The following is a 17,853-nucleotide window of genomic DNA, read 5'->3' as shown; positions in this document are numbered from 1 at the left end:
ATAGATTAACATATTTGTTTACATTTATGCATTAAATAAATCTTCACATAATCCTGTAACAGATATTAGACACTTTAACAGTCTTCCAGTAATTTAGCAAGGATGGAACAGGAGTGTAGGTAATGGTATTTGAAAGTTCTTAGTTATTTCTTATTGTTTGAGGTTCTGCAATCCTACCTCTGAATTTTTGAATATATTTGTCAAACAATTCTACACTTTAATCAAAATCGAGGATTTTTGAATTAAAAATCTGGCTTTGGGAGGAGAGCTATTAAATAGTCGTGACAACAGCTGCTGGCATGGGTCTACATGATACCTTTTAAAAGGGACTTGATATGGGAATGCCAGCTGGTCAGCAGATTATGTCTGCACCTTTACTGAGCTTCAGCTAGAGGAATATGCAACAGGAGGTGAAATGAGTATTTCCTGCAGCTTTATTCCTATACTACTTGCCAGAAGTTCCATTATCAGAAGCCTTCTTTGTGTTATTTGTTCATCCCTGCATATATTCTTCAAAGAAAGCTTATAGAGCTAAGCTTAATACTGTTTTTGAAATATCTTCTAATGTGCTGCACACCAGAATCCAACATATGAGATGGTCTTATCATTCCCCCTTTTACAAATAGAAAGGACCACAGTAACTACTGACTCAAATTAGGTCCCGCTGGAATCCTTCGGCAAATTAATAATTTTCAAAGGTACTAAGCAAAAAGCTATTTCTCTGCCCTTTTAAATAAATTGTGAATGCCCTGAGGAACTGGAAATAACTGATAGTTCTCTTCATGTAAAACCTCATTTATTTTCCTTTTACACTGTAATCATTCTCAAAATCTCGGCTAAATACTCTGTGCTATATTGCCCAACTGGAGAAGAGGAAATATTTCTCTCTCTTACATATTACAGTGTATAGCTATTCAATGACAGCATTCTTCCATTAAAAAAAGAATTTTAATTAAATAGATCCAAGTCCTTCTAGTATTTTTCTCTACTGGTGTATCCATGTACAAGCAGTGATACTGTTGCTCTGATCATCCCAAGAGCATCTCCTGTAAGGGCTGGATGCGTTTCAGTGCTCACCATATGACAGTTTTTCAATGAAATAATGAAAATATTTTTTTAAATCAAACGCCCGATTAGCTTAGTGTCATGCCTCTAACAGAAAATATGGTTGCAAAAAGAATCAGAATAGGGCCAATGTACAGATATTTCTACATCATACTTTCCTGACATTCTGAGATTTCCTAATGCAACCTTAATATTTCTCCATTAGAAATATAAATTATGTGCCCATTACCTAGTTGTGAGCACCTGTCTTATGGAAAATAAGTATGTCCAGATAAGCATGTATGCACAGACACATAGTTGGTTGTTGTAAGTGCCCTAATACATATGTAGATAATTTCTATTCTAATGCCAAAGTGCATCCTTGGTTTACATGGGCCATGGCAGTAGGGAGGTTTACTGTACAACAGTGTGTGTTTCAAATTTTCACTGATTGTCTAATAAGTATACCCTTGCTGCCTCAGAACACCCAGCCTTGGTGCACACTGCAAACACTTGAAAAAACACAGAATCACAGAGAATCACAGAAACTTTAAGGTTGGATGAGACCCCCATGATCATCTAGTCCAACCATCAATTTAGAACCATAATCACCCTTAAACCACACCCCCAAATGTCACACCCAGACACCTTTTGAACACTTCAAGAGATGGTGACTCCATCACTTCCTTGAGCAATTTATTTTATCTAATATTGAATCTGAATCTCTCCTGGCATAACTTAAGGCCATGTTATTTCATTATACAAAATAGTAATAAAAAAATAGCAAGGGAAATTTTAATTGTCTTTTGAGCCTTAGGTGTGGGGAATATTTTTTGACCCTTTTTTTCCCCCAAAAAATTAAAATAAAAATTTGTTTCCAGTTCTTGAGGTGTCATGTAGCCACATCTTCAAATGTTCTGAGCTGTAAGAAAAGCAGCAAATATAGCTAGCATTGACACAGCAAGTAATTTTTAGGTAAAAAGCTTCAGTCAGGCTTTCACAGCCACTGCTACATTCCTTCTTTATGATGTTTTAGAAGTTCCAGACAGAAGAGGAAGTGCTGAAATACTCAGAGAAAGGCACTTCTCTGCTCCAGAATGGAGTCCTGTCTGGAACTCAGTGTGAACCTCTGGATCTCGTAAGAGAGACTGTCCTTGGGTGAGGCTGATTCTGGCTTCTACAAACCTATGGCAGCTGAAGGCTTGAGCTAAGATGCAGGGCAATAGTCTGTGACCTTTTGTGTGCATTCTTCCCATAATTATACAATAAAAATGCAGACTGTTATTTCTATCTTGCTAAATATCAGCTGTGAGTTTGAAACTGTCCAAGATCCAAAACAACACATTTTAACTTAAAAACAGGCAAAAAACCACAAGCTGGATATCAGGGATAGCAGCATGTCCTACAAAAAGAGGCATAATATGACAATACTGATAGGAACTTGTGTTTGCCTGTTGGGTAGAAAACGGAAATTTTCCAAGACCTTCTAGGAAAAAGCAGTATGGAGTCGTTTTGAGATCCCAGAAAATGTTGACAACCCTCAGGTGGGATTGCCTTTAGGAAGGCTAGAGAATGGGTTGAGAGAAGGACTTAAAGAAAAATAAGTCATCATTGTGGACTTTCCACAAACAGTGAGGTAAAAGGTTAAGAAATAATAGCAGAGGGACAAGAATTTTTTTATTTACTGAAATTATATTTGCCAAATGAAGCATTGTCATTCAATGAGAGCAGGTGATAACAATTCCTGAGAAGATATCATGGATCTCATGACCATGCTCACCTGTGTACCTATAAAATCAGAGCAGGATAAGAGCTCTGGGGTTAGTTCAGCTGTTGTCTTTCTGGCATGAACCTGCACTTGTCTTCCAGATGATCAGGTAAACTTATTGAGCAATGTCTTGTATCAACTGATAATGTATAAGGTATCATAGATCTCTCTGACCTGAACCATGGCTGCTGAGGTAGGTATGCAAAGCTCCACATCATGCTGGCTGAGCTTTTCCTATGTGATAGGGAATACTTGCATAAAGTAAACCCAGAGTAGATTATCTATCTTGCAGCTTCAGAAGGGCCTGGAGAACTTCAGTAGTTGGTCTGTGCTCACCCTGGGTCTTATAAACCAGAAGGGAATTCTCTTCCCCTTCTGAGTGCTTTCTGAAATACTTGTGTACCATGTACCTTTCCTGTCACCTCATTAATTTCCTCTGGTTCTCAAAGTATCTTGTACTTTTATAAAAAAAGGCTGAATAGTGAACTCTGTCTCAAGATAAGAATTAACATGGCCCAGCAGATTTAAATGAGTTGGATTAAAGTCAAGTCTCTCAGCACAGCCCATTGGCATAGCAAAAAGATGAAGATGTGAGTTATGATGTATCTCCTGTGTGTTGTAACTTTTTGTATGTGGAATAGTTAAGGAGAAATATTAATGGTAATTTCAATGTATTTCACTCTGATGTATTATCTAGAATTCACATCTATTTTTGAAGAGGTAACAAATGAGATGTTTTGCTCCCTGATGAAGAAATTACTTTACAAATTAATTTGCTGTCATCAAAACCTTTTCCAGACTTATGCTACATTCTGCAATAATTTTGTTAGGAAGGTGTTGTAGATCCAGAATAGAATTTCTAGTGAAGATCAAATGCAATTGCAGAGAAGGTATAGCCCATTGTGCAGGGCCATCTGCATAATTCCAATGAAAAACTTAAAGTTTTTCTAACTATAAACTGTTAGTGCTCTCTTTTCACCCCAATTCCCTCATGACCAAGCATCTGAGGTTTCTTTGAGGATTTATGTTTTATATAGAATCTGGTAGTACTTAAATGTGTTATGGCTTAAAATAAATGTGAAGGGAAAACAATAAAATATGAATTTTCAAATGTTTTAAAAGAAAATAGAACTTAAAAACATGAATTTGGGGAGTCACAGTTGTGTGTTTTGCCAAGAACAGCAAAATTAATCAAAAAAGTTTTCTTATTTTTTTCCCTGGTCGTCCATTTTAAATGCAAATGCTCCTATTTCTGCTTATGTCAACACTGAAAATAGAATAATCAGGTTTTTAATAAGATTTTACTGTGGTGAGAATCAAATCCCATATTATCCAATGACTTTGTGAAGGAAATTATTAACTCTGGAGAAGTGACTACAAACTTGGAGAGAGCCAACAGAACTATAAGCAAAATTTATGTCTATTCATTAACGTTGTTTTTGGCACAAAGGAAAATGAATGAGCAAGTACAAGAATAGGAAATAGTTGAACTTTGTCAGATACTTTTTGGTGTTCTGGAGAGGGCTGTGAATAAATCGGCAAGAGAGAAAACTCTCCGGTATGTCCACAGAATTACCTCCCCTTAGAAGAAGGATGGTGAACTGTGGCTCTTCAGGTGAGTGAAGGTCACAGACAGATCAGGTCATGCTTTAGGCAGAACTGGAATGCATTTTGGAAGTCAATCTGAGTGTGAAAAATGGAGATGACAGGAAGTGGGCTTGGAAACAGTAAAATGGGGAACAGCAATATTGACACATTGAATACATTACTCCTGTGTGATAAATGAATGTGCAAGGCACAGAGCACATGCTCTGAGACTGGGAGTTGCTTGCTTTGCAGGCTAGAAATAGACCCGAGTTTATTCTGAGTTGTCCTTGGATCTGGCAATGTTGTTGGCAAATTCTTGCCAAGAAAGGGTTATTTTTTCATTACTTCTACCACCTTTTCTGCATCCACTTGTGGTGACAAGCTGAAAGGGCTGATACAGTCAAGCAGAAATATTTCCTTATGCGTTTGTTTCCGTTTTGAGCTTTAAGGTTTCTCCTCCTTTGCACTCTAAAGACAGCAGAGCAATGCAGAAGTATGTAAATAGCTTCTGGGTTGCTAGATAATATAATTCCCTTACAAGTTAATGAGAGGATGGGCACTTAGGTGAGATTAGCTGTGGCTGTGTAGTTGTTGGGTTTTTTCCTCATGTATGTACAAGTCTGGGGTTTTTTAATACCTGAAAATGCAGGAATTTTTGCTTCGTTTCTTGCATTCACAGTTCTAACGTTCTTTTTTTTTTTAATAAGCAAGAATCAATTATCTTTTGGTAATTTTGATTTTAAAGCAAATATTTAAACACTTATTTATTTTCTGCTAAACATGGGCCTGAAAAAAGCATGCGTTTAAAAACTAATTTTGGAGTGACGTTGAGAGTTGTGGAGACAAGAAAATCTAGATTGATTTTTTTTTTTTTTTTTTTTTTTTTTTTTTTGAATGAAGAGATAGTAGTACTGTCTGTGAAAATCACATCTTTCAGGAAAAAAACCTCAAATGTTTTCAGATTCCTGCTTCCTGCAGGTATAAGATGAAAGAATAGCTTCCTTCCACAAGAGAGAGAGAGAGCTGCAAACAGAGCCCTTTTCTCTACGCTGGGATACTCAGCTGGACTCAGTACTTGGAAACATGATTCTGCATGTGTTTAACTTTCGATGCACAAATAATTCAGCTGAAGTCAAGCTCACATGAGATTCCACACACCATTCTTGGGAAAGTAGTCATTAGTGCTGGGAATATTCCATGGAGCTACGTGTACAAGGGCCACCTATATCGAGAACAAACACAGGCAGTGTTGCCAGGGAGCCCCAGGAGATTTGAGAGTGCACGACAGCAAGAACAGACTGAAAGGGTCTGTCCTGTACTGCTTACACTGCAGAACTACACACTCTGGATTATAATCAGCCCCTTGAGGGCTGCCAGTTTATCCTGCCTGTATTTCACTGCAAATCATTCTTCTCTGCTGGGTGTATAGCTGCTGTGACACTGCTGAGGTCATTTTACTTGAGCCAAGGTGGCAGTCATTACATTCTTTGGCAAAACATTGACAGCTTTATGGTGAAAGTAATTTCTGAGTACCTGGAGTCCAGTATGTCCTTATTTATTTTTGTGTCAGAGGTTTTTAGGGTTTTGGCTACACCATTAAAACTAGTCATTCAGGTAGATCATGTTAACTAGCCATCTTTCTTCTCTCTGTCACTGCACTCACAAGCCCATCCTTGCACAAGAGTCAGAATGTTGCTATTTATATGTTTCTGGTTGTTTTTGGACCGTGCCACCACTTGTTTTCTTTTTTCACAGCTTCCTAGAAATCAAGATTCTTGTCTTCACCCTCAGGGCGTTTCTTGGTTTAACTCATCTACAGAGGAGGACAGTTATAGTTGTTATTCAGGAAGAGAGCTACTGAGCTGAAAGACCAGCCACACAAATTGTCTACTCTTTGCACCTTATTTTATTCTCATGGTGTTAGCTCTACCTGTCTTGTCTGAGCACTTCTTTCACCATTTTTCCACCTGCTTCTATGTGAAAATGCTGGATGCCCTTTCTGAATGAGCCAAAATACTACAATACTGACTCTTAGAATCATAAATTCATAGAATATGCTGAGTTGGAAGGGACCCACAAGGATCATCGAGTCCAACTCCTAACCCTGCACAGAACAGCCCCAAAACCCACACCATGTGCCTGAGTGCATTGTCCAAATGCTTCTTGAGCTCTGACAGGCTTGGTGCTGTGACCACTTCCCTGGGGAGCCTATTCCAGTGTCCTCACCTCCTGGGTGAAAAACCTATTCCTCATATCCAACCTAAACCTCCCCTGACTCAGTTTCATGCCATTCTCTTGAGTTCTGTCACTGGTCACCAGAGAGAAGAGATCAATGCCTGCCCCTCCTCTTCCCCTCTTGAGGAAGTTGTAGCTGCAATGAGGTCTCCCCTCTCCTCATACAGCTTCCTCTCAAGGCCTTTCACCATCTTCATTGCCTTCCTTTGGGTGCTCTCAAATGTCTTAATGTCATCATGTTGCCCAAAACTGCACACAGGACTCGAGGTGAGGTTGCCCCAGTGAAGAGCACAGCAGGACAATCCCCTCCCTTGCCCAGCTGGCCATGCTGTGCCTGATGCACCCCAGGACAGGGTTGGCCCTCCTGGCTGCCAGGGCACTGCTGGTTCATGTTCAGCTTTCCATCAACGAGGACCTCCAGGTCTCTTTCTATGCTGCTGCTTTCCAGCCTCTCATGTCTCAGTCTGTCTGTACCTCCAGGGTTGACCCATCCCAGGTGCAGAATCTGGCATTTGTCCTTGTTAAACTTCATACAGTTGGTGATTGCCCAGCCCTTGAATTTATCCAGGTCTCTCTGCCTTTTAGGGAGTCAACAGCTCCTCCAAACGTAGTATTGGCAAACTTAGTGGTTTTGTTTGGGTTTTTTGTTGTTGTTTAAAGGACTTTTGTGTATTTTGCTTTTGCTGTGTAAAAGGCTTTATTCAATGTATACAGTAAAAGGTATCTGTATACATGAGGATTTATGAACATCATATAAGTGTACACAGGCAACTGTGTTGCTTAGCCTTTCACTGTTGTGTGGTTAGCTCTCTGGGCTTTGTATGTGGATTCTTTAGACGCTAAATGCAAATTTAAAAAAAAAGGGGGCAGGACCATGAATTCACATAGCTTTGTCTCTTGCCTCTGAAAATTATGGATACAGTACACTTAACAGCAAAAATAAAACCAAATTGATGTGAATGATGAAATCAGAACAACTCTTGTTTCAGACACTAATTTAAGGTCAGGAGGTAAAAGTGAGGGGTAACTAGGAATGTCTTAACAGATTCCTGCCCTGACATCAAGACATTTCAATTCCTCTGTGTCAATCTTCACTGCTTCACAGTAATATTATAGAAAGTAATTAATTGGCCATTGTTTGTAGAATTAGTTTCTAACTGCAAATGAAGAGCAATACAATTTCCTCAACTTAGGGTGAGACGTGACATTTTGATTCCATTTCAATGGGTGTAATAATTTTATGTTTTGGTCTGGCTGTTTGCTGAAAGGGAAATAGGTGTGCAAAGGAATTTTTGGAAAAGTGTAGAGAATTAATGGCAGAGACTGGTATGAAAACTAGACAGATGTTACAAATTCTAGAATAAAACCACATTCTGGTCAGTGGCAATAGAGACCACAACCACCTTCAATAGACGTGATCCGCATTTAAGCAGCAGATGAACTTTTTTCTGTTTGACCTGTGATGTTTAGAAGGAAGAAGATAATGACACATGTTTTCATTAGCTTCTTCCATCATATTTGCTATTTAAGCCTTTTATCAGAAAGTAACAGCAGTTTTATTTTATTTGATATCTTAATTAAATTAAAAGCAGCACTGCCTTTCAGACCTTTTTATTTTTTTCCTTCCCCTGAGATAACATACCAGAGTATAGTTATATAATGAGCATGTATGTTCAGGAAATGTGTTGTATGTTATCATTATTTCAGAAACTTCAGCAATGGACCCCCTCAATAGGCAGTAATCTGCAATATCAGATATTCCTAATAACCTGATGAATTCAGGTAAGTGTAATAATATATTTAAATTATTTTGTATATACAGGATCACATCTTACTGACTTTTTAAGAGGTTCATTCTTTCACATACTGGTACAGAAATGAGTTTTGAATGAATTCTTATGAGCTTTGAAATTTTACTCAATACATAGTATTCTTCTATCTCTAAATACTGCGAGAGGTTTTCTCTGTGTGAATGGCTGACAATTAAAGAGTGTGTTTGCATAGTATGATACAGAGACCTTGGGAAGTGTGAGGAGGACAAGGAAGGAGCATGCATATGTTAGCTGTTTTTCATTATATTCCCAAGTTTGTTTATTTTTTGTGCTCTGGTGTCTGAACCACTCTTTTATATTATGTGTATAGAACTTCAAATTTGTAAAAGTACTGTCACTCTAGAGCTGGTCCCAGTTATATTTGCAATTTTGTGTCTCAAAAATGTATACATGTCTAGTATCTCAGTGACATGAGAAATACTATCATTCCCATTTTAAGTGCAGAAAGTGTGCAACTTTGAGGCATGACATAGTCTCTCTTTTCCAAGATGAAAATTAAATACACAGGTGCTGGATTCAAGCTCTGTTCTGGCATGATCTTTCCATCGGAAAGGGAGAAGTTGTACTTTTTCTAGTCCAGAATTAGAATTCTTCTTTAGCCTAGAAGTGCTTTTAATGTATGAACAACAAATACATGACTAACCAGTTCCTAGAAAAAAAGTTAATTCTAAAGGCTGGATCCTTGGACTCTTAAATTTCTTCAAGTATTGAGCTCTGTGACCTTCACTTAAGCTCTTTGAGTTCACCCAGCATCATACTTAACCCTTCTTTCCTATTTGGCTTAACACTATTTAAGAGAAAGAATAATCTTCAAAGCATCTGAATGAGCCTCTAGAAATCTAGGCTTAGTTCCTGGTCTTGCCACAAGTCCCCTTCAGCGAAAACTTTTTACTCTTTGCTTTCAGTGGGTTATGGATTTAGGACTTTTGTTCTAGTGAATATGGGTGAAGGGACTTTGATTTTTCTGTAACTTCACTACTATTATGATGCAACTACAAGCAATCATATTAATACTGTTTTTGTGTACAGATGTACACTGAGTTGCTCTCCCTCACACCTGTGTTGTGATTTGGGCACATGGAAAGAAAAATAAATAATGCAAAAATGTAATAATTTAGGACTTGTCAGGCTAAGGGATGCTATCTCTCTGCACAATCTCAAGAAATCATGATGAAGTGCCTAGGCAGGGAAGAGACGATGCCCTGGAGCTTGTTTCCTATGTGTGTCGGGTGTTTTCTTTTCCACCCCCTCTCCTGTTTTACTGTTCTTCTTTCTATCACTGCAAGAAATGTCTAAAAAATGATGCCATTAACCAATGCATATGCCAGTGACTTAATTAATGTAATGTCAATTATGCTGAACACAAGAAATTAATGATATTAATTTAAACAGTCCTTCACATCAAAAAGATTTTAGCAGTAAGACAGGATACATATATGAGAACCACATAGGCAGCAGAACATGGTATATATATTCTGATAATTAAAAAAAAAATTCCCTTTAATTTCAGTTGAATTATCCTGTCAGTCAAACAATTGCTTAAGCATTTTATTTCTATTGACTCTGAAAGAAGAAATTCAGTGAAAGTTATGAAAATATTTTACAGGAGATTGGTAAGTTACACGGTGATTTAGATTGTTCTTGCTATTGTGGTGGTTGCAGCTGTGATGGTAGTGATGGCTGTATGAAGCTGAGATAAAGCTCCTTTTGTATAAGGCGCTGCACAAACAACGTGCAAGGAGAAATCACAGCAGTGAGGAGAAACAGGGCTATAAGACCCCTAAAACAAAGGCAGAAAAATCTGCATGTAAGTGATGAAATGAATCTCTACCTCCAGAGGCAACTGAAGAATAAGGGGCAGAGTTAAAGCAAAAGACTTAACAGTGATTTAAAACCAATTTTAAAAATCCAGTAGTTAATAAAAACTAATCTTCCATTTTTACACTAGGAAGACTTAGATAAATGGATAGAGAGGCCACAAAAAACAACTAGTAAGACACATGAACTAAAGCTCATCAAGGCTAGGATTAGACCTTATAATTTGACACCCAATTCCTTGCCGTAAGTAAATTATACTGCTTGAAATTAGTCATTGTGTGTTTTAGTCATCCATTCTCTGATTGATTAATTTTGGGGAAATAAAACTTCATCATAAATAATTTTAAGTCAGAACAAACAATTTACTTAGTCTACAGGTTTTTTCTCCCTAAAAGTCTGCTTATCCTAATTCCCAGATAAAATGAAACACCTCCAGTAAATGTGATCACTATGCTTTTCCCCACTTCAGAGATAGTAGGAAATCCCTTAGGCTGTCTGGTTTGCCTACCTTTTGCAGAAGCCTAAGTACTCACAGAAAGCCAGTGTTTCTGCAGAATACAGTAATACGGAGATTGCCTTTGGATGACAATTGCCTTAAATGTTTTTTATGGAGTTCAATGACCCTGCTCCTTTAGAGCAGATGGTGTCAGCTGCAGGTAGTTTCACCATAGCTTGCCTTTTTTCTTTTTCCTTTTTTCTTTTTTTTTTTTTTTTCTAAAAGGGATTTATTTTATCCTTAATGACTCAGACACTTTTGCCAAAAAGGCTTTTTAGTTTTTTTTATTCCTCACAATGGGAAAGACAATGGTGTTGAAAGGTATTGTAGCTGGCATAGCCTGAAGGCACTATGAAGGTGGGTAAAATACTTTGTCTCCTCCTCACTGTTTAATCTTGGCTTGCACTCATACTGACTTATTAAAACAAAATGGAAAAAAACCCAACCCACCCAAACATTCCAGCTCGATTTTTATCATGAAAGGGCTTCTGTGCCAAGAAGACACCTGGTTGGTTCAAGAGTGTTGTTTTCCAACACAGCCGGATTATTAATTATATTTCTTTTTAGGGGCCAGGTCAGAGTTTTGAACTCTGAACATCCTTTACCTCTCCACAAACAAAGCAAATATGTAGGATGGCTTTTATTAATTAACCCATCCTGAGATTGCAAGGTGCTGACAAGAGGGCACAGTTGTATTATAAATTTGGATTTCCAGATGAAATTTGGAATCTTCCTGAGCTATTATGGCTTTATCTTTTCATCAACATACCCCAGGATCTTTACTTTCTTCATTTTTCCAGTGTAATTTCAGTCTTCTGTGCAGCCTTTATCAGATATCTCTTTGTTTCTAACCCTGAACATTTGGAGATGAACTCCTGAACTTGCCAGTTCCAAACCCTGTGATCACAGCAATGGTGCAAGAAGTCAGGAGCCAACTGGAAATTCAGTTATAAAAGTGAAATTCAGAACTACAGGCATATAATAAGCCCAAAGAGACATTTCCAGAAAAAAACCACCGAACTTGGAAGCTGCTGTTCTAGAAAGGAAGCAGTGGCTGTCAGTTGCTGTTATTGTTGGCTAAATTATGACAGCAGGCTGAACACTGGAGAGCGACACACACGGGGACCTTATGTGATCTTCCAACAGGATATTTTAACTGCAACCCACTGGAGGGAAAAGGGGGACCAGAACTGTACTGAGAGGTATTTACAGCAGAATGAGATGGAAATGGCTTCCCTTCAGTGTTATGTTTCTGCAAAAAAGACACTGAGGCTGACAATAGGCTCCCCACCTGGTGTTCCCAGTGAACTCTGGATGTACATCATATTTAGATCAGCCCTAGGGATATATCTACTTGTCCAGATAATCTTTAGCTTTCCAGTCACCTCTTTTGATAGCTTTGGTCTGAAAACAAAGCCTGATAGTTTCTCCTATTATGATTCTGATGTTGCTTACCATAGATGCATATGAGATTTACAGTGCAATTTGAAACTGAGGATTTTGTGTGTCTGTCTGGGTCACATGGTTATGCTGGAACACAGAAGGTTCCACAAATGCTCTGTCAGCTAACATGGTTGTAAGCTCCAAGAGCAAAGAGTATATTTGCATAATACTCATTGTAAATTAGAACCTTAGAGTAAAAGGTTCTTTTTACTTGTTCTTTCTACACCACCATTTCCTTTATTCATGAAATTCATTTTTTTACCATGAAATTCATCCTGACCAGGATCTGGTATATATTGTCTGAGCCATTTCATTTTGTCATTACAATGTATTTTTTCATTATGACATCCTAGTTAGTATGTAGTTCAGTCTTAAAAAATTAAGCAAAGTTAAGTCTGAGTGGTAAGTGGATGAATGACTTCCAAGAAAACATCAGTCTTACACAGGAAATAGTGTTAGTGATTCATAACAAATTATGATTCTTCAATTTTGAGTACTTTAGAAATAATAAATCTGTATTTTGAAGAGGTAAAAAAGCTGAATCATTCTCTTCAATATGAACCCTGAAGTATTTGATTAGCATACAATATTCTCCTAGTTTCCTGAACTTTTGAAAAACAATTAATTTTTTCGCCTTTCTGTGCAATTTTAGGTGAGGTTTTTTATTCTGAATTAAAAAATTAACAAAAGGGTGCTTATGTATTGTATGTGTAAGATGCATCGACATCAGCAGGGCCCTTCTCCTCATCACAGGCTTTTGCAAGATCTAGTATAATTCAGCAAAACCTTGATCTTTCTCTGCCAGTAGAGCAACAAAAATTGGGCCAAGGTAAGTGTGATCTCAGATAAAATTCAGCTGAATTTGTTTATAGACTTGCATGGTCCAATCATATTCCTTGCCCAAAGAAAGATTCAGTGGGGATATTACATCAGTTGGTTATGCTGTTCACAGGGACATCATCAGTCTTGAGAAATGGGACTGCATGGAGTTTGACAATGGGAAGCATAATGTCCTATGCCTGGAGGAGAACCAAGCCCCATGCACCAGTACTTCTGGGTGTCTCAGAAGCAGCTTGGCAGAAACAGATCTGGGTGTCCTGGTAGACTCCAAGCTGAACACAAGCCAACAACATGCTCTTGCAGCACAGAAGACTAACAGCCTCCTGGTCTGCATGAGAGACTGTGCTGCTAGCTGTCCACAGGAGGGGATTTTCCTCCCTACTCAGTATTGCTGAGGCCCTTTGTGGAGTGCTGTGGCCAGCACTGGGCTTCCCAGTACAGGAGGGCATGGATATGCTGAAGGAAGTCCAGCAAGGACCCTGAAGCTCATTAAGAGAATAGAGGATTTCTTATCCTAGGAAAATCTGAGTGAGCTGGAACTGTTCAGCTCAGAGAAGGCACTAGGGGTGCATATGTGGCTCATATTGTCCTCTATATTCATGTATTCAGCTCCTGACATGGGTGAGGGAGGAGGTAAAGACTATGAAGGTAGGCTCTTCCCAGAGTTGCTCAGTGAAAAGAGAAGAGGGAGTAGTCACAAACTGAAACACAGGAAAGTCCACTTAACAGAGAAAAAACCCATTTTGTTGTAAAGGTGGTCAAATAATGGAACAGGTTGCCAAAAGTGGTTGTGAAGTTGCTGTCATGGAGATTCAACATCTGACTGGAGAAGGCTTGGAGCAACCTGCTTTATCTGACTCAGCTTTGAGCAAGTAGATTGGACTTTATGATCTTTGAGGGTTCCTTTGAATCTCCACCATTCTGTGATTCTGTGTAGCTATCTACAGGTAACTGAACTGTATAAACAGTGGGGAAAACTTGGTGCCATACTTTGCATTCCTCAGCAAAACTAAGGTGTCCTGGAGTGATCTTTTGAGAAGAAAATATAGAGGTCAAAAGCTTTTTGAACTGTAGAAATTGTAGGTTGTAGGTTTGTCAAATCTTCTGCAAGATAAGGGGCAGTACTCACATGCCATGAAATTTCTACCAATTGAGGCAATCCTTTCAGAATAATTGTAGAGAACAAGCCTATTTTGGCATGGGGTGGACTGCACAGGTTTCTGCCTGTGCAGGTAAATTTCTGTGTTTCATGTATTTCATCACAAAGGCACAAATATTACTAAAGCAGTATTTTGTGTTATGTAGATGTACATGACAATGGGTCAAAGCAAGTTTTAATGTACTAGCAAAAAAAAAAAAAAAAGAAAAAGAGAAGGTAATCATCAAGGGGAAGTGACTTGCTTTGTACTGTTGTTACCCAAAACAGTTTGAGTTAACTCTCTTATATTCTAGATTGTGTGAAGGATTTATCTAGATAAGCAAGTGGGATGTAAAAAAGCAAAATGTGTGAAGCCAGGTTTTCTAGTCTGGCTGTGTCCTTCCTGGTTCCTGGAATGCTTATTCATGCCTTACATCTTTTGCCCATCTGCAGAACCTGAAATTGGAGGTTTAGTTGATTTTGATATTGTTCATACATTTAAATATGCCTAAAATATTTTTAAAAAGCTGATTAACAGTGACTTCCCTTCATGGTGTGGGAGTTCACTCAGATATTGCTTACCTCTTTTACTGCTTAACTGATACAGTGTAAAGGATTACCTTTTACTGCATTGTCCCTCATTAATTTTTATTAGTTGCTGGTCAACTCCTTAACTCAATCCACTCTAATAAATTAACAAGATAAGACACAGTACCCTAATATACTTATTAATACAAATGAATGGAATCAACTTTGCTGCACACCTGTTCTCAGTAATCTGTGCAAATACTAGTAAATTATCATTGCCTCTCAGAAATACATCTACAGTGACATCTTGTTATTCTTTTTTGCTGGCTGATGAAGCTCATGTTATTGCATTGTACAGGATGCTTTGGAAAATACAGTCACTCTGACTATGAACTGTGGCTGAACTTTATGCATCTTGAAGCTCTCATTTGCTTGTGACTCCATCAGAACTGTCTGCCTTTATGACTGGAATACTATAATACAGAAGTGTCTCAAAAATATCAGTGTATTAAGTATTACTAGAGCCCAAGGGGCAAATCAGAAGACACAAAGAAGTGGACTTGAGTCTGATGGCTGTAAGTTGATCCTCTGTACAAGGAATTATTTCCTTGAGATGTGCTCTGGCTCACTCAAGGCCATCCATGGCAGAGGGGATTTATAGCCCTCTATAATGGTTTTAACCATAATGTGCCTGGAGGAGAGGTGCTAAACTTGCAACATACCTGGCTTTCATTAGAGATTGTGAAAGAGGAAGAATATGCAGATAACATAAATTTTATCTAGTGAAAAACATTTAACATATTTTGTCTTGTCTCAAAACTGTTATACAAAATTTGATTCTTTTTTCTCCCCTTCATGATAAAAAAAGAGTAATTGCAATACTTGTCTCTTTTTTTAGCTCTGATTTGAATCAGTCATTGTCCATGTTGTAAGGTGGGGACAAGTGACACATACAGGCATCTGAGAATCTGTCAGGAAGTTCATTTCAGATCATGGACTGGACAAAAGGGGTTCATGTTTCCAATTTGAGAGCATAAAGTACTAGAATATCTCCCATTTTCCCCCCCTTCTCATTCCCAAGATCTGTTTAAAATCTTTGTCTTGTGCAAAGGTTGTGTTCCAGTGCTTAAGCTTTGGTCCTCTGAGTTAAGCTTAAGCTCAGAGCCTTGGGATTTTGCATGTGCTGGAAGAAGTAGAACTGAAAATTTGTATCATTTCTTCAGGCTATGGTCATTTGAAAATTACTCCTAACTGTATGTAGACAAACCATTCCACCAAACACTTTCACCCAGTTTTGCCCAATCTTACAAACAGCATATCTTGGTTTACAAAAGTAATCCAGAATTACTGTTTTGTAGTATATATTCTTCTAATTAACATGTGCTGCCACCTGTAATTTATACTCTGCTGTCTTCTTGATATGATACTTTAAAAGTCATGCCATTCAGGTGAAGGCCCAGTTGATTGGAAAAAGGAAATCATTATACTAATCTTTAAAAATGGTAGAAAGGAGGACCCTGGGAACCACTGACCTGTCCATGTCACCTCTGTGCTAGGGAAGATCATGGACCAAATCCTCCTGGAAGCTGTGCTTAGGCACAAGGAGGACAGGGACAGGAAGGTGATTTGGGACAGCCAGTACAGCTTCACCAAGGACAAGTCCTGTCTGACCAACCCAGTGGCCTTCTCTGATGGAGTGATTACATCAGTGAACAAGGGAAGGGCTACAGATGTCATTTACCTGGACTTCTGTAAAGCCTTGGCTACAGTACCCCACTACATGCTTCTCTCTAAATTGGAGAGAGATGTATTTGATTGGGTGGACTGTTTGGTGGATAGGTAATTGTTGGATGGTCACATTCAGAGGATTGTGGTCAACAGCTCAGAGTCCTGACGTACATCAGTGACAAATGATGTCCCTCAGGGATCTCTGTTAGGACCAGTGTTATTTAATATAGGCAGAGGGATCAAATGTACCCTCGGCAAATACGCAGATGACAAGATGAGGTGTGTGGTTGACCCATCTGAATAATGGGATGTCATCAAGAGAGACCTGTACAAACTCAGAATGTGGGCCTGGGGACCTCATGAGGTTTAACACCCGAGTTTGGGCAACCCCCATTTCCAATTGCTGGGGATGCAAAAGGCTGGAGATGAACAGATTGGTGCAGCCCTGCTGAGAAGGACTTGGGAGTGCTGGTGTGTGAGAGGCTGGACATGACTTGACCATGTGTGCTCAGAGCCCAGAAATCCAATTGTATCCTGGGATCAAAAGCAGCTTGGCCAGCAGGGCAAAGGATGGATTCTGCCCTTCTACTTTCCTCTGGTGAGATCCCACCTGGAGTGCTGAATCCAGCTCTGGGGTCCTCAGCACAGGAAGGACATGGACCTATTGAAGTGAGTCCAGAGGAGGGCCACCAGCATGGTTAGAGGGATGAAGCACCTCTCCTGCAAGGACAGGCTGAGAGAATTTGGATGGTTCAGCCTAAAAAAGAGAAGGCTTTGGGGTGACCTAACTGCAGCCTTTATTACCTTAAGGGAGCCTACAAGAAAGATGAGCAGGGAAATTTTACATGGGCATGTAGTGACCGGACAAGGGAGAATGGTTTCAGACTGATAGACTGTAGGTTTAGATTAGATGCTAGAAAGTTTTAACTGTGAGGGTGGTGAGATGCTGGAACCATCACGAGGTTGCCCAGAGAGGTTGTGGGTGTCCCACTTCTGAAAGTGTTCCAGGCCAGCTTGGATGGGGCTCTGAGCAACCTGCTCTGCTGGAAGGTGTCCCTGCCCATGGCAGGGAGGTTGGAACTAGATGATCTTTAAGGACCCTTCCAACCTAAACCATTCTATGATTCTTCTGTACCAACTTTTCCAAAGAGAACATAACTTGCCTAAGTGGTACACTTTCCTACCTTTTCCATGGACAAGTTTATAAGGTCTTAGATGCAAGCAGTAATTCCATGTTCATTTTCATAAAATCATAGAATCAAGATTTTGCTGCTTTTGAACACTTAACAGAATGTCTGCTAAACACATTCAGATGTCCTTGTATTACCAGAGACCTCTGAGAGCACAATAAGAAGAAACTGTTGTATCTCTGAGAAACAGAAAGGATGTTATAAAT

The 17,853-nt window shown here is 39.0% G+C and overlaps 2 protein-coding genes across 2 annotated transcripts in view; both read left to right on the top strand.

Annotated features, from left to right (window-relative positions):
- Positions 1–17,853, top strand: part of DIO2 (iodothyronine deiodinase 2) — a 97,237-nt gene that overhangs the window by 52,205 nt on the left and 27,179 nt on the right. The gene's annotated exons all lie outside the window — the stretch shown is intronic.
- The window catches only part of CEP128 (centrosomal protein 128), a 209,145-nt gene that overhangs the window by 169,066 nt on the left and 22,226 nt on the right, over positions 1–17,853 (top strand). The window lies entirely within an intron of this gene.

The sequence above is a fragment of the Sturnus vulgaris genome, chromosome 6 (genome assembly GCF_052056855.1).
Source record: "Sturnus vulgaris isolate bStuVul1 chromosome 6, bStuVul1.hap1, whole genome shotgun sequence".
In the NCBI taxonomy this organism is placed as follows: domain Eukaryota; kingdom Metazoa; phylum Chordata; class Aves; order Passeriformes; family Sturnidae; genus Sturnus; species Sturnus vulgaris.
Note: the sequence above shows the minus strand (reverse complement) of the source record. Positions and strands in the feature narration are given on the sequence as shown.